This window comes from Symphalangus syndactylus, chromosome 5 (assembly GCF_028878055.3).
Source record: "Symphalangus syndactylus isolate Jambi chromosome 5, NHGRI_mSymSyn1-v2.1_pri, whole genome shotgun sequence".
Taxonomy (NCBI): Eukaryota; Metazoa; Chordata; class Mammalia; order Primates; family Hylobatidae; genus Symphalangus; species Symphalangus syndactylus.
The window spans coordinates 134317677-134344233 of NC_072427.2; the positions used below are offsets into that span (position 1 = coordinate 134317677).

The window sequence follows — 26557 nt, forward strand, 5'->3', positions numbered from 1 at the left end:
GGTTCACTTGCCCCATGATGCATTTCTCAGTATGTATCCCTCTTGTTATGTGATGCATGGCTCTGTGTGTGTGTGTTTGTGTGTGTGTGTGTGTGTGTGTGTTCATGTTTAAAATCAGACTTTTAAATTATGAATCACTTCCGAATTCTTTGGAAATCCAAATGAAGCAGACTAATTTTAAAAAGAAACATGTCAGGAAACTTTTTCATGAATTTAACCAAAGGAAATAGCTAAGGCTGATAATTACATGTAGTTTGTTCATTGCCTAAGCTCAAATAATAATTGCTCATATTTTTATTTTTCCTTGCTTATATAGTATAGATTTGACTGAAGTGTGCCAAAATATGTTGCTGAAGAGGAGCACGCCAAACATCTCGCATACAAACTTGCTCTTATATTTCCTCTTTTATGTAAGGATCAGTGATTAACAAGTCACGGACTTAGTCACCTCAGTTTGTCGTCTTACTCAAGAAGATAATCTGTCCCGATAGATTATCAGTGGGTCCTGGTTCTTTCTGCATCCCCTAGTTAAATCTCCCCACAAAGTTCAGATTTCTTGCATGCTATGTGTTAAGCAGGAACATTTGCAAGTTAGGATAGCATAGTGCTATAGTGGCCTAAAATCTCCCCAGTACCCAATGAAAGTAGGCAATAATAATAACCACATTAAGCAGAGCTAAGAATTCACCAGAAGAAACCAATTAAGGAATAGAGAATGACATCAGGACACACATTTCAAATTCTTTATTTTTGAATAACAGAAACCGAAGTTTCTGATGCCGTGACATTTTTTTCCCAGCACCCTCATCCAAGAGCAGTACTGAGGACAAAAGAGGAACTGATAAGATCCTAAGAAGCATCACCAACATCCTTCACTTTGAAGAGAAGCTGGCTAATGCAGTCAGAAGGCAAGAGAACAGTGCAAGGAAAGAATCCATGAATACGTCAAGCTAAAGCAAGAATAGAAGCGCCTGCATCCCATCTGAAGTCCACAGTAGAGGCCCCATGTATTGGTGAGAGATGGAGCAAATGAGTTATAATTCACAAGAGTCACACACTGATTGGAAATAAGGGCCTCTAATATAGCGTAATTAACAACATCTCAGAAGACAAAAGAGAATCTACGTCCTGAGCAGGTATTTCATTCAGCCCCATCTGGGTTCTCCCCCTTCTTTATTCCACACCTTCAGACTAGAGCAAGTACAGAGACCACCTGGTACTTCCGTTGTTGGTACAAGGAGGTGGGGTGGGGGTGAGCGGGGAGAACTAGTGTGGGATAACTGGGAAGAATATTTTTACTATTCCTCTCCAGAAAAATTTCAAAACTAATCGTTTAGGAAAATGTCTCTTGAGTGGAGAAACCTTCGAGATTGGTTTACAAATCTGTTTCACATGAACAAATAACCAAAAAAAGAATTGTGACATTAGTCCTCCAAGTGTGTCAATACAACATGGAGATATTTTCCTAACCCCAAAGAGTGTTAACGCTCTTTCCCACAGTCACTTTGACTTTTCTGACATCTCATTCTAATCAAATTGTCATTAGCATCTGTTTTAAGCAATAAGACATTCCCACGGCAGCAAAAAGTATAATGAGTTTTTCGTATGGAGAATGTAATGGAAACAAATGAATTGAGGAAAACAATCTGACAACTTGAAAATTCTTGGGTTTAGAGAAAAGAAATACTTTGATCAATGAACATAAACCTTATTTTGTAAAGAGGAATGTGAAAGGAAGAAGAACGAACCAGTAGCAACATTTCAGTTATTTTGAGACAAGCCTCAACTAATGCTTCTTCCTTATTGTCCTTTCCAGAAACTTTCTCAAAATGGAGGCAGCTTTATAGACTTACTCTTTATTGTCATTAGTGGGTTTTTATTCCCAGAAGTAATGTGGCAAGACAAAAAAAATTCCTTAGTAGAGGATAAACGTAGGTGTCAAAAACTATTGGACAATAACCAGTGTCTCCCTCCTGTCTTTTGTCTTTGCTGTTATAGCCACTCAAGGGCTAACACTGTGTGTACCTCCCATCACCACTTGTGTAAAATTTTACCCATTCCCATCACCACAAGAAGAACTGAAAGAGGACAATAACCAAAAGATTGTCAGTCTGTTCTTTTTAGATCAGGTCTTTGATGACTTTCGACAGTTAAGAGCTCTCCTCAGACCAACTCAAACATATGTTATTTTGGCTCCTTTAAAAACCATCCTGTAATATTGTACCCAAAATAATTATGCCCCCAAAAAAGACAAAGGAAGAACTGGTTTAGCAAAAGGCCTTTTAAAAAGCAAAAGCATTCTCTTTAAATGCTCTGAGATGTTGACTAACACTATAGAAAAATTTTGTGGAATCAAGATTTAAAAATTAAAATGTCAGAGGTGGGAAAATATCTCAAAGATATCTTGCATATCTCTAGTTTACTTATGTGAAATATAATTTCTCTTAATTATATTCCTTAATTTATTTGCTTAGCTGACATTTAGAAGTCTATTAATTTCCGTTAAGCACTGGGTATGGAGTTCTGAACAAAATATATGGTCTCTGACCTCAAACAGCTTCAAATCTACTGACAGAGAATAAAACATTGTTATGCAAATAACTATGTAATCTGAATTTTGTAATATTCAGTTATTCCAGTTGCATGGAATTTATTATTTTTATAGGTAGCCATACCATTTATATAGTTCTATGAGAACTAATACTTCTAAGTCTATTTTTACCTCGTGTACTTTGGGCCATCACTTTTCCTATGCTTCTAGGAACCATCTTAACATCATGTTTACACCATCTCATTAGGTCTTTGCCAGAATTTGAAAGCATGTATGTCAGGAGAATGCTCTCTTATTCAAATTTATGTTCCACCCCTTTTGATCTAGCACTCTCCGAATCCAGCGCCATGTGAATTTTCCCAGCTTCTGCCAGTATATGTTGGCTAGGTCCTACAGTTCCTTTGGGGTAGAGTCCCTTTTCTTCTTCTTCAGGATGTTCCATTATGTTCCAGCTGGGCCATTATTGTCCCAGTGGCAAGGAGGGGAAGTTGGGGAGATCCTCATTGTAGCTTCTGCTGTGCTGCAGGGGATGACCTGTCTGCATTATCTTCAAGTAAAGGGGGAATTCAGACTTTTAATAGAAAGGAGTAGATCACTTCTGAGTCTCTCAAAGAAGGGGAATCTGGAGATTCAAGGATTTTGGATGTCACGATTCCATGAGTCAGGACCCCATTCTTTCCCATACAAGGCTTGATCTTGGCACAGCAGGCATAGCAGCAGAACTTGAAGTTCCACTACTCTTATTATGTGCTGGGCTTGGTCTTCAGCTTTTATTGCCCACTAACTGTAGATCAAAATATCTTTTGCATGGTACAAAGGAGGTACCCTGGCTAACAAACTTAGCTTTTAATGCCAATTAATCACCCTTATCATTTAATTTTTTCCTAAAGTGCCCATAGAATATAGCATCCAATTTTTCTGTCCTTATAGCTATTACCCAGTATTTTTCAAATGCCAGAAACATCACACATGCCAGCGTTCTTTCTTTCACCAAAATATCATTGCAGTTCACCATCGATGAGTTTTAGCAGTAGCATGGAGACTTTATGCCAGGGACTATCTGTATTACTTCTCAGCCTTTTGGCTAAGATCAAATGCAGGGACTATCTGTGTTTCAACTATTACCAGTGCTGAAATCCTCATTACCAGCTGAGTGGTGGGTAATTGAACTTCAAAAGTCCATTTTAATGTCTGCTTTCTTGACTCCACTTCTGGTACTATTGGTACTGGTACTATACTTCTGGTAATATTGCGTGGTTAGTTCCCTATGAAGCAGACTCAGAGATTGCAGAACAGGAAGTTCCTTTGGAAATGCTCTCGGAATCAGTATGTACGGAATGGAAAAGCAAGACAGGAGACAGGATTGGGCAGAGGAATAAATTGGGCTGCAACATAGTCTTAACAGAGGCCTCAACTGTTCTGAAACCGGGACAGATAGCCCTTTAGAGTTGTCTCAACTTAGGGCAAAGGGACAGACATTTATGTTTCTGAATCAATCAGTGAATATAGACCACGCTTGGAAGAAATCATGACCATTGGGGAGCTGGGACTCTTCAGAAGAGGCACTCACTAAAGAGAACTGATAGCTGGGCTATCTGCTGGGAATCCTCCCAGCAGTTAGGAAAATAAATTTTTTATTAATGAAGGATATATTGGTGGTACACTGTGTCCATTACTGACAGCATGAGGAAACTTCTGGAAATATCCCATTTCAGCCAGGAATGTGGGTATCTCAGTCATTTGAACTGCTGTAACAAAATACTGTAAACTAGGTAACTTATAAAAGCCAGAAATGTATTTCTCACAGTTCGGGAGATTGGAATTCCAAGATCAAAGCACAGGTAGATTCAGTGTCTGGTGGGGGTCCACTTTCTGGTTTATAGATGGAACCTTCTTGCTGAATTCTTACATGGTGGAAGGGATGAGTAGCTCTCTGTGGTCTATTTTATAAGGGTACTACTCACATTCATGAGGGCGCCATCCTTATATCCTAATCACTCCAAAAGGCCCTACCTTCTAACACCATCACATTAGGGGGTTAGGATTACAGACATTCAGACCATAGCAGTGGGCAAAGGCATGTGGGGTGGCTGGGGCTATCTCCAGTACTCTCTGCTTACACACGCTTTAATATCATTCTCCTTTGCAGTAAATGCATCATGATGGCAAAAGGGTATCTATTTCTATGAAGCGATCTCCTGTTGGGGCACCAAAGGGGATCTGCTTTGGCTCCCTCATTGACATACTTACTTTTTTTTTCTATCTCAAGAACACTTTAAAATATTTCAATCTTGAGAAAAGGAGTAGGACCCTTTGAGTCTAACTTCTTCCTGCACCCCACCTGCATCTTGCCTTCCTTTGGAGTTGATAGCATTACTTATGCCACATTCTCTGAGCACTCTTCACTCTGAGTTGTAGAATAGCTCCACTGTCAAAGTCCACGAGATTTGCCTTGTAATTTGTAAATGGTATTTTGGAGTTTAGCAATGTCCTTTCTCCTTATACAGTCTGGCTCTTAAATCAAGTCTCTCTGTAAAGAGTAAATAATAAAAAAGCTAATGAGATAATCAAAGCTGATTAGGAAGTGCATAGTTCCCTGATGCCCTAAAACCCATTGTTTTAAAGGATGAAGAATCACAAAGAATCGCAGTGTAAATGAAATGAGCGTACTTGTGCTTAAAGTTTTCCAAATATTATACCTGATATAATAGTAGTTTTCCTAACTTTGTAGATATATTGATATAATAGACTTAAAATTTTTAAATTATTTGCACCTTCCCCCTATCTTTGCATTTATTGTTATCCTCCAAGTGCTAAAAACAGCTTTCTATATGCACCACCCTCAAGGGTTGGGTAGATAGGACAGTGTACAGCAAATAAGCTAATTAAAATTCTAAATGAGACTTGTAAATCTATGGCAGAAACAAATAATCTTGAAAACATAGCTTTCATTTGTGAGAGCAAGGCTCTATTGAGAGAAAAAAGGTAAGTGAATTCTGACATGACTGAGCCATTATGACTTGAAGAAGATTATTGTATATATGACATGACACCAAAGAATAAGTTATATTACTCGCAGGAACAGAAAGAGATGAGTTTGACCAAATGAAAGAAGAAAATAGAGGTGATGTATTGAGAGGTTAGAACAAGCTGGTTTCTAAGAAACATCCTTTCCTACCCATTCCTGGAATGAAAGAATTGAAATCCCAGATGCATTTGAAAGCATTAAAGAGCAAATGTTAGCCATTTTCTGGACTCTGGAAAGTGGCCTAGGAGACCATAAACTTCACAGAGAAGTTCCATGTCAAACATTGTGCCTTACAGGTAGATCAGCAGTGATTGAGTAAGGTGACTAGACTGAGGGGTCTGAGGGTAGACTTACAGAGCCATAGTCAGCTCGAGAGATAGATAGACATTATCAATTCTATCCATTACTCCTTTCTTCTTTCTTCACAGGCATTGAAAAAAACATTTTCCCCTACTCTTGCAATTAGGTGGACTATATCTTAATTTGATCAATAAAATGAGATTGGAAGTGTCTTAGTCAGTTTGGCTGCTATAATAGAATACTGTATACTGGTGGCTTGAATGACAAGCATTTATTTCTCACAGTTCTCAGGCTGGAAGGTCCAAGATCAAGGTGCAAGCATATTTGGTGTCTGGTGAGAGCCTTCTTTCTGGTTTGCAGATGGCCACCATTTTGCTGTATCCTCACATGGCAGAGGCAGAGAGGAAGTTGGCTCTGGTCTCTTCTTATAAAGACACCAATCCCATCATGAGGACCCCACCCCCATGGCGTCATCTAGATATAATTAGCCTCCATAGTCCTGACTTCCAAATATTATCACTTTAGGGGAGAGGGTTCCAACATATGAACGTTGGGGGACACAAACATTCAATCCCTGGCAGTAAGTGATGCTGTATCAATTAGGGAGCTGATAGCAAAAAACCCAAGGTGATTCTCCAGTCTCTCTTCCCCTACCATAGTGACAGAGAAGACCACATGGTCTAGATAAGATGACTACAAGTTGGTTGGCAGAATCTTCCTCAGCATGGCCTCTGAGTGACTGCATAGTCACTCAAAGACCCACTACAGCAGAGGCCATGCTGAGGAAGTTTCTACACACCAACTGAGTGACTATGCAGAGTGACTAGGCTTCTGAGTGACTATACAGAGGCTTCCGGAAACCTCAACAGACATGGGATGTGAGTTAGAAATAAACTTTTATGTGTTCAAACACTGAGATTTGGAGATAGTCTCCCTTCCTTTCCCTCCCCTCCCCTCCCCTCCCTTCCCCTCTCCTCCCCTCCCCTCCCCTCCCCTCCCCTCCCCTCCCCTCACCTCCCTTCCCCTTCCTTCCTTTCTTTTCTCTTTTCTTTTCCCTGCAGCATAGCCTCTCCTATCCTAACCACGGGCAAGGACAGAATCTCCAACCTTACAAATGGCAGAAGATTGGAGGCCCTAAAGAGACCTGAGGTTGGAATGAGTAGGATTTGGAGTGTATGAACTTCATGACCAAGGACCACAGAGAAAGCATAGACTCAGCAGTAATACTGGCCTCATGATGGCAATAAAAAGTCTAGCTGTGATCAGCAACACTATAGCTAAGGCAGAGAACCTCTTCTGATTGCAGCATAATATGTAAGTTCTCTGGAAATTTAAGTTTACTTCAAGAAAAGGGAGGAAAAGCACAGATACAAAGGAAAATCTTGAGTGATTGAATTTAAATACTAAGTTGATTGCTTTAAAATCAGAAAAGAAGGTATGCTGTGTCATCGCCACGTTCTGCTACAGAGACTGTTGTTTGTCTGCCCCTATATCTTTCTCTTTCCTGATGCCTTGATCTTATTCAGCACCATCAATGAAGTGGAAGTGGAAGTGTGTAACTTCTGAGAAATTTTCATAAAAGACAGCTGGAGGGTGCCCTTTGGCCTCTCTGCTACTTCCTCCTTCCTGCTGCTTAAGATGCAGATGCAATGCATTTGTAAGCACTGTGGATGGGAGAGCTCAGAGATCTTTGTGGGTCCCTATGACTCCAGGAAGCAGCTGTATCAGGCCCCAGCTGCATCCTCTAATCGTCATTAAACTTGAGAGCATAAACCTGTGCATTTAAGCTTCCATAGTAGGGTCTCTGTTCTATGCAGCTGAACCGAATCCTAACTGATACCCTTTCCTTCTCTTGGTTATATGGCAAGCAATTTCAAGAATCAGAAGCCACAGGAAAGTAGCAGCAGAATTCTAGGTAGAAACCACATTCTGAAGAAGGATCTCAAAGATAACAGTGGGAAAGATTCTTTGTCCTGTGCATTGGAAAAGACAAATTCTCTAAGACAAACATTCACTGTATTTTATTACTATATTATTATTATTATTTTTGAGACGGAGTCTTGCTCTTTCACCCAGGCTGGAGTGCAGTGGTGCAATCTCGGGTCACTGCAGGCTCCGCCCCCTGGGGTTCACGCCATTCTCCTGCCTCAGCCTCCTGCATAGCTGGGACTACAGGCGCCTGCCACCTCGCCCGGCTAATTTTTTGTATTTTTAGTAGAGACGGTGTTTCACGGTGTTAGCCAGGATGATCTCCATCTCCTGACCTCGTGATCCGTACTATATTCTTATAAATAGGAAAATTATCCCTTCCAAGCCAGTTGCTTGCATCCTGAGAAATGTAGAGCTCCTTATGCTAGCATAAAATGGTGCGTTAGTAAACCAAAATTATCCAGCATCAACTAATATGATAGTTGGACTTGCAATCCAGGAAGCACATTTGATGAAGTGTTAACTGTCTAAACAACAGTGAGGCACAGGTAAGTATGGGATTCCTAAATGTGCTTCAGCAATATTTTTGAAATTTTGCATTATTTAACACTGGAAATAATCTTATCTAATTCTTCTATATAGATTGCTAGCCTGCTAGGTAGGAATCTTTATTACACTAGAATCTTGTCTTATCTTTTTGCATACTCTTGTGGTTAAAGTGATAATAAAATTTCCTAACTGCATGAGCAATTGGTTTAATGCAATTGGTTTAAAGCAAGTTAACAGCTTCTAGAAGACTATGGCTTTCCCTCAAAGGAGTCTTTGTGAAATTTACAAGAAAGCTAAGAATCAGCTACTTGCTTCCATAATTTAGACAGGCATTGACAGTCTCTTTAAACTTTATTTAAACATGCAGTGAATAATCAGAATAGAAATGACCAGAGGTATTTCTTTTCCTCTGTGGTGTAAGAGACCGAAATGTGTCTTTCCATCTTTTTTTATCTTCACCCCCAATTCACACACATTTATATGATGGGTCAAAATATTTTAACATATGTGCAAATATGTGTGTGTGTTCTTAAACTTTTTTTTTTTTTTCTTTTAACTTTTGCTGACCTAAGAGATTCTAACTCTGTCTACCAATCTGGCAAGTCTTCTTTCCTTCACCCTCTGTGAATAGTTCTGCTTTTTGCCACCTGGGTTCTTCTGAGCTTTGCAGAATAAGGAAAAAAGTGACAGGTGCAGGACAAATAATATGAAAGACTGGAATGGAGGAAAGAAAGATGGAAAAGAAGAGGGGTCTTTGTATAAACTTCACAGTGTTCGTGAAATAAAAGTAAAGACATAGAGTTATTCTGAAATTACTTTTTGGTAGCTAGATTGTGTAATTGTGAGCAATCAGTCTTAGAGTTTAATAAGGTCATAGACTTAAACCGTTATAACTCTTTAGAGAGTCCTCTCTAAATTAGACCCATACTTCTCAACTATTGAAAACCCATGGATTAACACAAAAATTTTATGACCACCCACTTTCAGGGATTCTGACATGGCCCTTGAGGGCGTAGTTGAAAGTCACTGAGGAATCTATGTTTTCTCACCAGCCAAGGCAATTTTGTCAAATTTACTTTCTGTAGATTGTATTATAAAAATCAATAGAATGCCTCTTAGATGTATATAGGTGTCTTATAACATATTGAATAGTATATGACCTGTCATGCAAAATGTGGATGTCTTCCTGCCTTTGTTACTTTAAATGGAGAATCCTGCTCCAAATCTGAAGTGAGTATTGTAGAGAGGATCCTAGCCAACCACCTGCAAGTTAAAGAGTAAAGTAAGTAAAGTACTCTCAGCTGTAAAATGGAGCTGTTTGGATTTGGGAGCATTAAGCAGGAGAGGTGAAAAGTAAAGACAATACTGGAAGGAAACGGCTGACTATTGAGACAAGAGTTAGAGATAACTCTGATTGGGTAGGTCTCACTGAGTGAAGTAAGCTTTGCCAGCAGCTATCCCCAACACCAAAGGACTGTGGGATTCGCAGAAGTTTAGTAGCTCTAGCTTCTGGTATGCAGAAGAATTCCTCAAAAGTCTGTGTGCACCACATCCAAATGTCAAGTTGCTTCTTTCTACATATATTTGAATCACATACCTTATTCTTACGACAAATATTCTGAAGAATTAATTATTTCATTTTCCTTTTTCTTTTGAGATGGAGTCTCACTCTGTCACCCAGGCTGGAGTACAGTGGCACAATCTCAGCTCACTGCAACCTTCGCCTGCCGGGTTCAAGCAGTTCTCCTGCCTCAGCCTCCTGAGTAGCTGGGATTACAGGCACATGCCACCATGCCCGGCTAATTTTTGTATTTTTAGTAGAGACAGGGTTTCACCATGTTGGTCAGGCTGGTCTTGAGCTCCTGACTTTGTGTTCTGCCCGCCTCGGTCTCCCAAAGTGCTGGGATTACAGCTGTGAGCCACCACGCCTGGCATTATTTCATTTTTCATAGCTAGCTAAATAATGCTGTTCTATGATAAGATCTTTCTAAAACTTTGTGTGTCACTATAAAAGGCACGTCTTGAATTAAAAAATTTGAGAGATAGAGTCTTCATTTTTTTTCCATCCTATGTATTCTCTCAGCAGTTTGGTTCAAAGCATATTTGTTAGGAGTCAATGCTGCACTTGCTGCTAGAGATATGGTAATGAATAGTACCCTAGCCCTGGCATGTAGAAATACTTTTAATGTGTAAATAACATATTTTTTTTCCACAGTTAACTTTTCTGTTAGTTAAATTAGGAAAATTTTTACCTTGTCTCACGAATATCCAGTCTCTCAACTCAGCACTAGAGGGGGCAACACTGCAGAAGAAAAGCTATGAAAATGTGAGCTTCACTATTATTATAGCAATATTGAAAATCACAAAATTTCAGAAAAAAAAATATGGTTGAAAGGTGGTAGAATGTCTAACAGTGTGTGGAGGTGAGTGGCTAACCTGTCAGTAAAGCACCTTTTAAGTGAAGTTAGGGAAAGCTGGAGATACAGCTTTGGAGAAAAGTCTTTTTGAGGGATTTTTTTCCAAGAATAGGGCTTGTAATCTACATTAAACAGTATCTAGGAGACTAGGAGACATCGCTCTCAAAGACTTTACTGCCAATATTTATTGACAAGTGCCACCAATAAGCAATGATAAGACAAGAATAAGTGGGTAGAAACATTTTTGGCCACAAGCAATACAATTTTGACCTGGGCAATGACCAGACCCTTGAAAACACAGTACTTTTAGAATGAATAACTATATAATGCACAGGACATGCTGTGTTATTTTCTGATAAGAACTTTTTGAAAAATTCAAAAAATTTTGAATGGAAGACAAAGAATTATGCAAACATTTCAGTACTGAAGACAGAATTATAACTACCGTGTCCTAAGTGCCTGTCCTTGGCTTTAAATATATTGTTATGTACACTTTATTATGACCCTAATGAGGTAGGTAGTTCCAACTGTATTTCTCATATTGGAAAATAGGCTTAATATAAGCCAAGTGTTATAGAAATAATTATTGGATCATCACACTATAATATATTTATGTAATATATAATACTGAAAATAAGTAACATTAACATTCATATTGGTAGTCAGGAATATGATTGGGATTGATACAAAAGATGGCTAAATTTATTATTTGATTTAATATAAAGACCTAAAAATGTGTATTATCTAAGAAAAATTTGTAGCTTTTGGCTTTTGACATTTAGTAGAAATATTAATCATTCAGAAGTAAACTATATATCTTATTACCAAAATAAAAGGCTTAGGTCATATTGTTCTTGAATTTTAAAAGTGATGGTTTAAATCTTAACATACTTGAGCTAATACGTAGAAGTGCTTATTATCAGAAGTCACTTAAACCCTATAAAGTCCCTGTAATTCCTTATACCGATTCAAGTGGTGTTGATATCACTTTCTTTGCAAGGTTTTATGTCATGAGTGTGTTGATGTGGATAATGGGATGTGATGTACCAACTTAGATTCTTTCCAACTCCCTGGTGTTATTGCTTTTGTGTAGGACTTGCTAAACTAATAGCTGAGAACAAAATGCACTGGGAGTTCACCTTTTAATATGAACAATGTCTGCTATTCCCCACTCGTGTAGTATGAGATACCCACCATTGAGTTCATAAAATGGTGGATTCTTACAGCACCCTGAAGGGTAAAAATTGTCACTTCCTTTTTTTTTTTTTTTTTTTTTGAGACAGAGTCTTGCGATCACTTTCTTGAGAACACAATTTCTAAAGCATATAACTTCTCCCCCAACCCCTAGATTGAAGGAGGCACTAGATTTATATATTCTAAAATATGAAGGGTTCTAAAAATTGGAGAATGCCACTGACTTTTCATCTGGAGACTTGTGAAGGCAGAAACCCCACTGCCAAGGAGATCCTCTGATGCCAGAAGCCAGCAAAGCATGAGAATATCACAGTGTTCCTATGAAGATGAGAGCTGAGGGCCACTATATCCCAGTTCCCAGAGTTCGTGGAGGCTAGTCCTCAAGATTCCACACAAGAGAGCCAAGAGTTGAACAGAGGGACAGGAGCCGCTCAGATTGCTCAGGAGAATGTACACAGAGGAAGGTGTGTGCACCACTGATGAGGGGTCAGGGGGAGATGAATGTTGATTAGAAAATTCCATATGCCACCTACATGGAGACCCCACATCCCTAGAGACAACTGACAGACTGAATCTGATTGAGAACACAGACTCCCATCCCTTTGAAAGCACCTACTATGACTTTTGTCTTTTTTTTTTTTTTTTTTTTGAGACAGAGTATTGCTCTGTCTCCCAGGCTGGAGTGCAATGGCATGATCTCGGCTCACTGCAACCTCTGCCTCCCAGGTTCAAGCTATTCTCCTGTCTCAGCCTCCCTAGCAGCTGGGATTACAGGTGCGTGCCATCACGCCTGGCTAATTTTTTGTACTTTAGTAGAGACAGGGTTTCACCGTGTTGCCCAGGCTGGTCTCGAACTCCTGAGCTCAGGCAATCCACCTGCCTCGGCCTCCCAAAGTGCTAGGATTACAGGTGTGAGCCACCGCACTCGGCGACTTTTGTCTTTCACCAGGACCTTCCATTCCAGGGGTCAGACCAGGGATGGCATCAGCGGCAGAAGCTTGTGAGGAGGAACAGGATTGGAGGTAGGCAGAGAAAATCAGTGAGGCGGAGGAGGACAGCATGGGAAGATGACCTAAATCTGCAGAGTACATGTTTCCATAAGATTAGGTGACAAAACTCAGTGGGCGGGATGGAATTCAGGAAGGACGGAAGCAGTGGGGAGCAAGGGTTAAGAGCACAGGCTGTGGAGCTGAACTACCACATTTTGAATCCTGCTTACTCCATGTACTAGCTATGGGACTCAGAGCAACTCATTGTCCCTGCACAGAGAGTTTTTGAGAGAATTAAATGGATTAGATAGTGTCTTGAATATAAGAGCCACGCAATCCATGTGAGATCTGATGTCAATGGTGATGATGGCACAAGTGGGCACACTGAAAGTAAACTTGACACCAGTTATGGGAAAATACATTCTAAGTTTGTACATAACTGAGTTCCAGTGCTTGATCTACATCTATTTCAGTGTTCCAATAAAGCACCATGTAAAGTTGATTATTAATGAAATGTCCTTTATCAACTGTATAGTGTTTGCAGTTATATGTTAACTGAAACTGAGCTTATAAAAATAATTACAACCAAAGAGTTGTTGTTTTCAAACCAAATAGAAACATTCTTTACTTTTGAAATTAAATCCCCAAAGGAGATTTAAATTTCCCATCTTGTATTGAATCAAATGTCCATCATGTGCACTGTTATTTGTAAGATGAAATGTCCACTCTTTTTGCATAGCAACCAGACTATTTGCATCTGGTCCCTGCCTGCCCATCTAACCTCTCATTCTAATGCCACAGTATCCATTCTCTTGAGTTTACACAGGATCTTTGTTCTGTTTGGTGACACACACACACACACACACCTTTGCTTCAGGCAAATGTTTTCCTCAAATATAATTGAGGAGACACCTTCCATGAATCCCTTATTCATGCATTCATTCTTTCACCTAATAGCTCTTGAACACATAATTGTTTTAGGTATCATTCCATGCCCTCAGAGTAAAGTGACAAGATAGACAAGGTCTCTTCTCTCAAAGATGTGGCACACTAGTGCAAAGAAACATAATAGGAAAACAGGAAAATAAGTAACATTGACATTGATATTGGTGGTCAGGGAAGACTTTAGTGAGTGAAAATTTGCCAGCTGCTAGAACATACATTCCATAATTACAGATATTTTTGTTTATTCTGTTCACTGCTATATCCCTACTGTCAGGAACATCACTGATTTTCAGTAAACACTTTTTTGATGCAAATGTGAATGCAACAAAGAAGTTTGGGATGAATGCAAAAACAGAGCAGAGTGCTCCAGGCAGAGAAAAGAGCAAGTGCAAAGGTCTTAAATAGGTGGAAGGAGGTTGGCATGTTTGAGGAAAAGAAAGAGAAGAGGAGAGACAGAGGAAGAGTAGAAGGAAGTGGGGTTAGACAGGGAGACAGGACTTGGCATGAAGGACTCTAGGAAGCCACTGCGAACAGGGGGAAACTTGCACGTACTTTCCTCGTAAGTTATCATGTTGTGCTATAATTTCTTGATCTACCCTATTGAGTGTGTTTTTTTCACTTTGTTATTATTATTTGCTTTTTATTTTTTTTGTAAGCCGCTTTCATTGGGTTTACATTTTTTTCACTCCTGATTTTGATGTTTAGATAACCCATTTTTAATATTTCCTCATCTGTAATATATGAACATACGCTATAAAACTCATCTAAGGATTGCTTTAACTTTATTCTGTGTTTTGATGTGTAATGTTTTTGTAAAACATAAAGTATGTTTTTATCATAATTAAGATTTCTTCTTTGAGGCTGGGCACGGTGGCTCACACCTGTAATCTCAGCACTTTAAGAGGTCAAGTTGGGAGGATCACTTGAGCCCAGGAGTTTGAGACCAGCCTAAGCAACATAGAAAGACCGTGTCTCTACAAAAAAAAACTTAAAAAGTAGCCAGGTGTGGTGGTACACCTGTAGTCCTAGCTACTTGGGGGACTGAAGCAGGAGGATCACTTGAGCCCAGGAGTTCAAAGTGGCAGTGAACTATGATCACATCAGTGCACTCCAGGCTGGGTGACAGAGTGAGATTCAGACTCTAGGGAAAAAAAAAAAAACAGATTCCTTTGACAAAGTTTTAAAAGTGTACTTTTAAATCTCCAAGTATATGGACTCTTAATTACCTTGGTTTAATTTTTAATTTTGTTATGGTAAGAAAATGTGCTTCTGCAAGATATATAAATTCTGTGGCACTTGTTAAGATTTGCTTTGTAGCCTAATATGAAGTCAATTTTTATACAGTTATGCTTTACTTAACAATAGAGATACGTTCTGAGAAACTCATCCTTAGGTGATTTTCTAATTGTGTGAACATCATAGAGTGATCTTCCACAAACCTAGATAGTGTAGCGTCCTACACACCTAAGCTATATGTATAGTCTATTTCTCCTAGGCTACAAATCTGTACAGCATATTATTATACTGAATACTGTAGGTAATTGTAACACAATGGTAAGTACTAATGTATGTAAACATACCTAAAATAGAAAAAGTACAGTAAAAATACCGTATAAAAGATAAAAAATGGTAGACCTGTATAGGGCACTTACCATGAATGGAGCTTACAGGACTGGGGTTGCTCTGGGTGAGTCAGTGAGTGATGAGTGAATGTGAAAGCCTAGGACGTTATTGCATATTACTGCAGACTTTATAAACACTGTACATTTAGGCTGTACTAAATTTATTTTTTAAATTGTTTCTTCAATAGTAAATTAATCTTAGCTGACGTTTTTACTTTTATAAACTTTTCAATCTTTGTTTAACTTTTTGACTCTTTTGCAATGATACTTAAAACACATTGTATAGCTATACAAAACTCTTTTCTTTCTTTATACCTTTAAAAGCTTTTTCTATTTTAAATTTTTTATTTTTACTTTTAAAACTTTTTGGCTAAAACCTAAGACAAAAACACACACATTAGCCTAGGCCTACACAGCGTCAGGAGCATCAATATCACTGTCTGCCACCTCCACATCGTGCCCCACTGGAAGACCCACTGGAAGGTCTTTAGGAGCAATAACATGCATGTCATCTTCTACGATAACAATGCCTGCTTCTGGAATAAGAAGGAAGTTCTGAAGGAATTGCCTAAGGATATTTTACATTTAGCATTTTTTTTTTTAATAAGAAGTACACTTTGAAGTAACTATGAAAAGTATAGTAAATATATAAACCAGCAATAGTCATTTATTATCACTATCAACTACAATGTACTGTACATAATTGTATGTGCTATACTTTCATAGGACTGGCAGTGCAGCAGGTTTACACCAGTATCACCACAAACAGGTGAGTAATGCCTTGTGTTATGATGTTACAATGGCTACAATGTCACAAGGTGTCACTAGGTGATAGTAATTTTTCAGCTGTATTATAATCTTATGAAACCACCTTCAAATATGCAATCTGTCATTGACCAAAATGTTGTTATGTGGAGTATGACTGTATATATTCTTTGTGTCCCTCAAATAATATTTCTTTATGTGCAATATAGAAATCAAGTATGTGAACTGTTGTTCAAATCACCTCTTGACTCATTTTTTATCTGTTCTATCAATTACTGAAGGAACTGTTCTAGAGTTTATAATCATGATTGTAGACTTGTCACTTTGTCCTGGTAATTGTGTCAGTTTTTGCTTTTCATATAATTGTAATTTATATATTGTCAGGTGCATCTACAGATTTATAATTAACATATTTTTCTAATGAATTGCTCCTTTTATCATGGTGTGACAACCCTGTTTACAAATAACAATGCTTCCTCTCACCCAACTGCCTATTTTGTCACTGCCACTATCACCTGATTAGCTGGCCCACACATATCATTCTGTTTTTCTACTTCCTGTATTTTACTTTGTGTCCTTTCTTCTCTCTTCCTATTGGATAAATGATGATTTTTCAAAATCTCCTTTTATTATAATTGTATGGTGAGAATGTCAGAGGCGTCTAAACCAGAGTGACCCCATCTTGAATAAAGGCTGGAGAAAGCAAGACCTGCTGGGTTACTTTCCCAGAAAGTTAGGCAGTCTTGATCACAAGATGCTTCTTGTTGAAGAAACAAGTTAATGGAAAAAGGCACTCTCAGTTTAAAATAAGTTTTGCTCTGCCTGGAGCAGTGGCTCACGCCTGTAATCCCAGCACTTCGGGAGGCCGAGGTGGGTGGATCGCGAGGTCAGGAGATAGAGACCACCGTGGCTAACATGGTGAAACCCTGTCTCTACTAAAAATATAAAAAAATTACCCGGGCATGGTGGCGGGTGCCTGTAGTCCCAGCTACTCGGGAGGCTGAGGCAGGAGAATGGCATCAACCCGGGAGGTTCATGCCTTGCAGTGAGCTGAGATCGCGCCACTGCACTCCAGCCTGGGCGACAGAGCTAGGCTCTGTCTCAAAAAATAAATAAATAAAAAATAAGTTTTGCTCTAAAGATAATAGTAGTCTCATAAATTCTTTCTGAAATTAATAATTACCAAAGAGAAAATAATATTAACAGTCTGTCACAAGCTAATCACAAGCCTTTATAATAAAGTACACTGTTCTTATCTTTAATATCCCATATAAGCAAGAGTTACATTTGAGGTAGGGGCATTCCTCCTCTTGCTTTCTGAGGACACTCTACTCTGTATTGGAGTAGTTTCTAATAAGCTATTTTAACTTTATTGTACACTGTGACTCACCCTGAATTCTTCCCTGCATAAAATCCAAGAACGTGCCCTTGGGGTCTAGGACAAGGCCTCCTTTCCAGTAGTAAGAATACCTTAAGTCGTTATGCTTCAAGTAGATAAATCTGTAATGTTCATATATTATGTGCAGAGGATAAAGATAAGTGGTATCTTTCCTCTCCTCTCAGACAATATCTAATTGGTAGAATGCATTAGCTCTCATCTCTGCACTCTACTCACAGGTCATTGCTTCTAAATTTAATCTTGCTTTTAAGCACCCGTGTTTCCAAATTAACCATGTTTGTTATGGGGATTGTTATTTTTTTTGGAGTTGATGCTAATTTAGTTGAGCCCACATATGTTACCCATTGTTGGTTTATTCCACCTTGTTTCTTGCCTCTCAATTCTTCCTTCTGAGGTCAATTTCTTTCTTCAATGAAAATTTATTGTATTATGAAATCTCACAGTTATCATCTGAAAATGTCTTTATTTTATCCTCCCTGAGCAATATTTTAGTTAATTTACCTTATGTTGACAGTTATTTTTCCCTTCGAAGACATTATCTTGCCATCTTCTGGTCTCTGTTGTTACTATCGATAATATATTCCTAGTAGTTTAATTCTTGTTTCTTTACAGGTTATCTGTCTTTTCTCTCTGGTTGCTTTCAAGATGTTTTCTCTACTTTTGTGTTGTGCAATCTTTCTTTCATGTGGATTTAATTTTTATTTACTCTACTTAGGAATTGTATGTTTGCTTGTATTTCATAATTTCTGTAAACTCCTTATACATATTGCCTCAGAGAGTCCCTTTCCATTTCTTTCTTCTCTCTTCTTAGGAACTACTGTTAGATCTATGTCAAACCTTATCATTATATCCCTGTATATATTAAACTCTCTGTCAAACTTTCCATTTTTGGTTCTCTCCATCTGTATCCTGGATAATTTATACATTTTGTCAAGTTATTTTTCTACTACATGAAGTTCTTGGTTGCATTAATACATCTTATTGTTTCTGCAGACTGTCTCAGATGAATTTTTTTCCCTTGTACATATCGCAATTATTTTCTTGAGTTTATCTTTAGAGGTGCTTGTTTATTTTCCTGTGGGAATCCCACAGCAACGTGTTGGGTCCTGGTCCTTCGAAGCAGACGTGTGAGATGAGGATTCAGAGATAGTTTCTATTAAGGAGGTTCTCTAGAGGAAACTGGCAAGAGAGTGGAGGAAGACTGAACAGAGATGTGGAGGAAGCCAAGCAAGAGTATGAGCTCAGGCAAAATCGCACAGAAAGTGATGTCAGGCTTAACCTGCAGGGGACTCTAGTAGGTTATGCCTTAGACTCATGAAAACAGAGGCAAGGGAGCTGCTGAAAAACTTAGGGTGGGGGATGTGTCTGGGAGGGCAGTCCTCTGCAAAAGGAGACTCAGTAGACGCTGGCTGTTGGATGGGAAAGCACACCATAAAGGGAGTCCCCTACCCCACCCCCCAAAATAGTGAAAATGGGCCCAGGGGATCTGGGTGAAGCATTGGACATTGAGATTATCCACAACAATGACTCCCAAGGGCAATTTTGCATTCGATTCTGCCAGGCACTGAAGAATGTAACTGGCTAAGAATCAACATTGATGTTTGTTTTCTCAGCTTGGGGATTCTCAGATACCATGTGGGTTTCTATTCTTAACCTGTGAAAAGTGCAGGCCAAAGGAGCTGATTTCTTATTAACGATTTGTTTTCACCAAACAAATGAAGCCAAGTAGAAGCCAAGGTAAGCTTGAAGGTTAGGTCCCTGGGCTGCTAAGCCATTTTTTTCCTTCCTAGCTTCTCTTTATATTGAGGATACAGCTCTTCTGGGAAAGGCCATTAGGCAAAGTTTCAGTTCCGAACCCTAATCCCCCGTCCTATGCAAGGGTTAAAATCCAACCCAGGTATTAGCTAATTTAATTATCCCTCCTCCTCCCTCTGTATCACCCCCTAGGGCTATCATAGTATAAACTCTATACTTACAACCCTTTGATTCTGATATCTAGCTATTTCTTTTTCTTTTGAGGGAGCTCAGCTATGCATCAACCTCTTCTGTAAATCCAGATTTTCTAGGAGTTCATAGTGTGAATGATTTTTCACGTAAGCTTTTCTTCTACATTATGGAAATCCAGAGTCCTAATAAACTTTTGCCTGTTCATTATGAGAATATAAGCCCCTTGAGGGTAGGTACTATGTGTTTTGCTCTCCATAACTTGGATCATGTAAATTGTAAACCTTTGATGAAGATTTGTCAAACAAATGACTGAGTGTCTAAGAAAATATCTTCCTTGAAGAAACAAACATTATTTTGTTAATAGTCCATATGTGAGACCACAAAAATTTAAATATAGATATGTGAAAGAATAGTGCCAGGTACATAATTGTAATAGTGGCTTAATTTCTCGTACAGAATAAGAACTCAGTGATCATTATTATTTCTCAGTCACTAGTTATAAAATGAGTTGAAAGTAAAAATGTCTTGATACTTTACTATACACATTTATTGCTAATATGTTCACTTTCTCATAAACTCCTTAGTCATCAATGTTATTTTAAACAATCTCATGGAGTGCCTGTATTTTTCAGAACCTACATTGTTGTAGTAATAGCCCCATTTCAGAAATTTTGGTCTAAAACCTGAAATACCTTTTATTCCTTTGCTCTGGTATCTCACGTTCCAATGAGACATGAGATTCTGATGTAGAGAGGGTGAAAAAAGGATCTCATTATTTTGATGCTAATGATATGCAGACACTTCTTGATTACAGTGTGTATCATTGACTATAGCAAAATCAATGGAGCTTCAATGACATCAACTCTCATTTCCCAAAGCATGTTATTCTACTTTAATGAGTTCTCCCCTTTAGTCTCTTATCTCTACCCTTATTGTCATTACTCTGGTCCATGAAAATGAAGCAACAATCTCATAGCTGTGAGATGTCTCTACCTTGAGTAGGTCTCTATTCCAGCATCCAATCTGCAGGTCACAGTCAACTTAATCTATCTAAAAACAGTTTTAATTATGTATTTTTCCTGTTTAGAAATCTTCAATTTTTTTTCCTATTTCCTCATGAAATAATGAATTCTTTAATCTGTCAACTAACGTTTTCCTTGACTGCAATCTAACCTATTTCCTTTCTTTCTTTTTTTTTTTTTTTTTTTTCTCTTCAGATCCTCCCCGAACTCTGGTCAAATTGAATCTATCACTATTTTGATTCGACTACAGATTCTTTACCTTTGCTTATGTTAGTTTTTTTGTCTTGAATGCTCTTAACCAAATGTTTCAGTTATGCTCAGTTTTGTAATGGTGGGAGCTCAATAAATATGTGTGATATCAGTTGTTTCTTGAATTAAGTGCAAACCCTTAACTGCATATGATCCTTAGCTCAATTTGCCTAGCATTTAAATAATGAAATCATTGAAGCTCCTATGGTTTTGCTATATTCAGTGATAATCACTATAACCAAAGAGTGTGAAATGCCTTTAACTCCAAAAAAAAATGAACTCCTTTTTCATGCTTTCTACATTAGAAAAAGCTCAGGAAACTATGAATCTATGACTGTACGTGTTTGCACACTATTCTGCTTACAGACTTCAGACTATGTCTGTGAAAGGGCTCTTCTTACTGTTATTTTGGTTTTCTGCTTACTTAGTCCTTCAACTTTGGATCTTTTATCTTGTCTTTCTTTCAAATGAGGTTTTTTTTTTTGTGGGAGGGTCTTCAAATTCAAACTGGAAGTAAGATTCTTATCCTTCTAGTCTTGGTTTGGACCCTGGCAGTCTTGAGTGAACCCTAAATGGCCCCGATTGTTGAGATCAGTGATGGAGGAACACTGGAGAGAGGGTGTAGAGAACACTGTGAGATTAAAGAGTTCTGAGAATGGAAGTGGAGAAAAGTTGATATCCTCAAGAAAGATAAACAGGAAGAACATATCACCACTATAGCCAGAGGATGAGGTGAACACATTTGTATGCTCTATGGCCTACAAATGTATTTTATTTTGGTAGTATGAGAGGAATTGGCAAGGGAAGTCTCTCTTTTACACTCTTTTTTCCTGAAAAATAATATATGATTTCTAGAATAACTGAACAACTGAAACACAGCTTTCCTTGGTTTTCATTTTATTCCAAAGAAATTGGAAATTCCTATTTGCAGAGTGAATGACTGAAAAGAATAATGTCTTGAATTCCGATTTTTTTTTCTGTACTGCTATCCTAAAAGTACTGACACAATTTTGCCCCTTCTAATGGCTAGTGAAAATTACCATTGTCCTACCTGGTAACAGCCCATATAAAGCCGTGCGAGAAGAAAGTAGGCTTTGTGCAAGAAAAACTTTTTTTTTTTTTTTTTTTTTTTTGAGACGGAGTCTTGCTCTGTCACCCAGGCTGGAGTGCAGTGGCGCAATCTCGGCTCACTGCAAGCTCCGCCTCCCGGGTTCACGCCATTCTCCTGCCTCAGCCTCTCCGAGTAGCTGGGACTACAGGCGCCCGCCACCACGCCCGGCTAATTTTTTTGTGTGTTTTTTAGTAGAGACGGGGTTTCACCGTGGTCTCGATCTCCTGACCTCGTGATCCGCCCGCCTCGGCCTCCCAAAGTGCTGGGATTACAAGCGTGAGCCACCGCGCCCGGCCAAGAAAAACTTTTAACAAATCATTCAAATGCAAACTGCAGGACCAATACTGACCTCTTCAAGCTATAGTTCCAAAATACAAAGCATGATTTTGACTTTCTTAAATGTAACTTGCTGGACTGAAAATATTCTAGGGTGGTATTTGTGTAACACATAACAAAATCAAACAGAGAGAAGCCTCAAGACTATTTATAAGGAGTGTTTCATGTTGATTCTGCCCAGTTGGGAAACAGACTTACAGCAATAATGGCCATGTGGGGCCCACCGTCCTGCCAGGAAGAGTTCTTTAACGCTTTATAAAGACAGGAAAAAGATTTGTTGAGAATAACTCTATTTACACTGCCAGTGATAATTGTAGTCAGTGTCTTATAGAGATAGTTATGATTATGCTATATAAAAAGTATCAGCTATTCAGTTAATTTCTGATAATAATTTCCCATTCCTCAGAAATCAGAGAAAACTCTTAGGCAAATGTAGCAGGTATCTCAGCTTGCCCTTACGTGAAGCCATGACCATCCTAGGATATAAGAATATCTGCATAAACCTGAAATACTAGAGGGCCAACACAACAGTCTGTTTTTCCACTAAGAAAGAACTCATTCTATAAAAAAAGGAGAAAGTGGAAATACAGAAACTTGGAGAAGTCCAATACGTTGCTATCAATAGATGATCAATTAGACCAGCCATTCTCAATCTGAGAGCAAGAAAGCTGCAACAAAAAAGTAAGTAAAATCTCAAAAAGCTGTTGTTCTATAACCTTCATGAGACACTGAGTCCTCTTAGAAGTGATTTTATTGATGACACAGGGACAGAATGTTAGCAATGTTGACGAGTTGTGTTATTGATATGGGTAATGATAAAATGCTGGTTTCAGTGCCTTCTATTCTCTGGATATAAAACATCAGAACTCCTGAATAGAAGTCAGAACCCTCAGTCTTGGGCTATGTAGCATCCTCAGGGGTAGTGTCTGGGAAGTGAAACTGCCAATGGTTTGGCATAGCTACCACTCTTAACTTGGAGCAATTAGACGCATTATCCAGTGATCTAGATTAGGAGATAGGAAAATTGGTAGAATCCCCGATGGTAGTCAACAGCATGTTATTAGAACTCTTGTGAGACACCCACTGGATATTCATAAATTTATTCGAGAAGAACTTCTGGGGGTTATATTGTTTGAGGAATAAGTAGGATTACAGATCTTTTTTTCTTAAATAGTTGTTTTTATAACTTTGTTCTTAAATTTGAAGTACTGCGCCTCAGGGAATGAGGGTTACGTATTTAGAATCAGAATAATTATTTCTCTTTTTTCTTTTTTTGAGTCATCCAAGCTCTGTGTGTCTGTGGCAGACGCTAAGATGTACTGCTCAGATCTCCCTTCAAGAGGGCTTTCTACCCAGCTATGAGGAAAATAGTAGCTGACAATCTCCCACAGTTGGCTTTCTTAGGATCGGCCTTAGCTATTAATTAGAGGTCAAGTTCTTCACAGTATGCCCCTGAGGCCAACGACTGAGCAAAGTGGTGTTACAAGGTGGTATGAACAAGGGCTTAACTTTGGACACACTGCTCTGGAGCTCCTGTTGTGTTGGCAGAAACCTTGTCATGTTTGTGTCATGGTTTGAAAGCTCCGAATTCTACTTTCTACGCTTTCTTTTTAAGATATTACTTCTCCAATAAACTGTTTGCACTGTTAACTCATGTTGACATTTGCTTCCTAGAGAATTTAACAATGAAGAAGACTGAAAAAACACATAATGGAATGTGAAAACAAAAGTCTTTCAGTAGAGCTCGGTGATACCAGGCACCTACCAGGCAGTCCTCTCCCTACTTCTGGGTGGGTGGGAGACTTCTGAGCAGTCACACACAGAATGGAACAAGCACAAAGGATGGCCCTGTCGCCCATGCTGGAGTGTAGGGGCACGATCTTAGGTCGCTGCAACCTCTGTCTCCTGGGTTCAAGCAATTTTCCTGCCTCGGCCTCTCGAGTAGCTGGGATTACAGGCACCCACCACCAAGCCCTGCTAATTTTTGTATTTTTAGTAGAGATGTGGTTTCACCATGTTGGCCAGGCTGGTCTTGAACTTCTGACCTCAAGTGATCCACCAGCTTCAACCCCCCAGAGTGCTGGGATTACAGGAGTGAGCCACTGTTCCCCGCCAATTCTCTGTCTTTTGTGGTATTGATTCTGCACTCTACAACAAATACAAAAAAAAAAAAAAGAAAGACATAAGGGCCCACTTCAAATGCTGGTCCTACTTTGAGCATCGTCTCTCCCTTTACTTCAACTCAGAATTAAAACTTTTGATTTTAAGAATTATCTAGCTGGTTTTAGCCACATTATTTTTGCAAGTCCAAAAATAAAATGCATTTAAATGAATTTAAATGCATTAAATTTGTATTAAACTAAGAAGCATTCATAGTTTAATACATATTTAAAGTAAATCATCCTGCAGTGTTCTGAGAGAATCTTAAGAGTTTGGTTATAGACCACTAGTAGAAAACATAGACTGTTTTCAGATAACTTCTACAGTGAAAACTACTTCTGGGTCTGGAATATAAATCAAAAGTCTTAATTCTGAGTTGAAGTAAAGGGAAAGACCATGCTGAAAGTAGTAGCAGCATTTGAAGTGGGTCCTTATGCATTTCATCACCTACAAACAGCAATACTTAACTCTGGAAGGGTGTTGCAAAAGAATAAAGAGAGACTAGCACAGTCGGAAAAAAGTTTTGTGTATTTTCCCATCCTTTGACGAGGTTTTGTTGTTATTGCTTTTGTTTTCTAATGAGGACAGGTATCAGATCCTCACCTTTATAATTCGTATGTCAATTTTCAGAGATGGGTTATGTCCACTGTACTATTTACTGTTTTCTTAAATGGAGTAAGAGAGATCTTACTCCACTTAACTTCCTCTTTGTCTTTTAAAATAATGACTTGAAATATTTTCCCTGGTGTTTTTCCAGGGAAACAAAAAATTCAGCGAGAGATGGAAAGAGAAAGAAAATTGTGGAAAATGTTTTAAGTGAACTTAATGTTTCTTTTAATGCTTTTTACTTTCCTTGCCAAATTTAAGCCCATGACATCTTGACTAAGAGACTAAATATAAGAAAGCTCCAAACAAATGGAGCCTGGTTATAATATGGTCACATATACCTATATTATGTTTTGAGAAGGGATCTTTTCAGTGCAACAAGTATGTACGATAAATAAGCACAAAATAATAATGTCTTACAATTTTATGGTGTTTTACAGTTTGCCAAGGGCTTCCACTTTAATTTATTTTAATCTTTTGTAAAAATACCCAAAAGGCTGAACTGCTGCTTTCGGGGTTTTCAGAGGCTTCAGCAAATGAAGAAGACTGAAAAAACATGTAATGGAATGTGAAAACAAAAGTCTTTCTTGAGACCTTAAGACAGTAGAGCTCAGAGATACCAGACACCTACCAGGCAGCCCTCTCCTCGCTTCTGGGTGGGTGGCAGACTTCAGAGCAGTCACACACACAGTGGAACAAGCACAAAGGATGGGAGTGAAGTTATAGCACTTCCCAAACTTCACCTCCTGATCTTGCCTCTCCCCCTTTAAATTTATCAGGCATGATGCAATATTGTCCACTTTGTCTTTTAAACTGCAGGAGACATGTATTAAGCTCACAGACTGATCTCCTTAAGTCCCCTCTCTCACAACATGGGGTTAAGAGGAAACTTCCCTGACTCTTCCTTTTTGGGAGAGTTCTATTTAAAGACTCTTCTTCAAAAGTCCCCTTCAAAAATCATCTTCTGCATGCTAATCCTTGACTCCTTTGCCCTTGTGGGCAAGGACATTTTAAGAATTATCTAATTGGTTTTAGCCACATTATTTTTGCAAGTCCTGCAGGGTGTTCTGCCTCAGTTTGATATATAGTATCTGTTAGTCTCAGTCAAAACTTCTATTTTGATAGCTTATTTCAAATAAATTTTTGAAAACCTAGTGGCACCCATGCAGTGCTTATGCAGAGAAGTAAATGCCATGAGATCTGGTTCTCTACCAAAATCGATGGTCCCCACTTCAAAATTCATCCTTGATATTAAATACATGGCTTCACATCTCAGAAGATCATCACTCAACATTTTTGAGCATCAACTTTGTATAAGCTAATATAAAATTCTACATTCACTTCTGATCTTCTAGATGCTAAGCCCAGACAAAACAAAAATATTTAAAATAATTTCAAATATTTGAAAAACATTGAAAAGTCACATTTAACAGTCATT

At 38.5% G+C, this 26557-nt stretch overlaps 1 protein-coding gene across 1 annotated transcript in view; it reads left to right on the forward strand.

Moving 5' to 3' along the window:
• Window positions 1-26557, forward strand: part of ABCC9 (ATP binding cassette subfamily C member 9) — a 229140-nt gene that overhangs the window by 18701 nt on the left and 183882 nt on the right. The window contains exons 3-6 of the mRNA XM_063639618.1: window positions 800-1136; window positions 6941-7193; window positions 10573-10683; window positions 16251-16293. The gene's annotated coding sequence lies outside the window, so the exon portion shown is untranslated. The remainder of the gene's footprint in view (window positions 1-799; window positions 1137-6940; window positions 7194-10572; window positions 10684-16250; window positions 16294-26557) is intronic.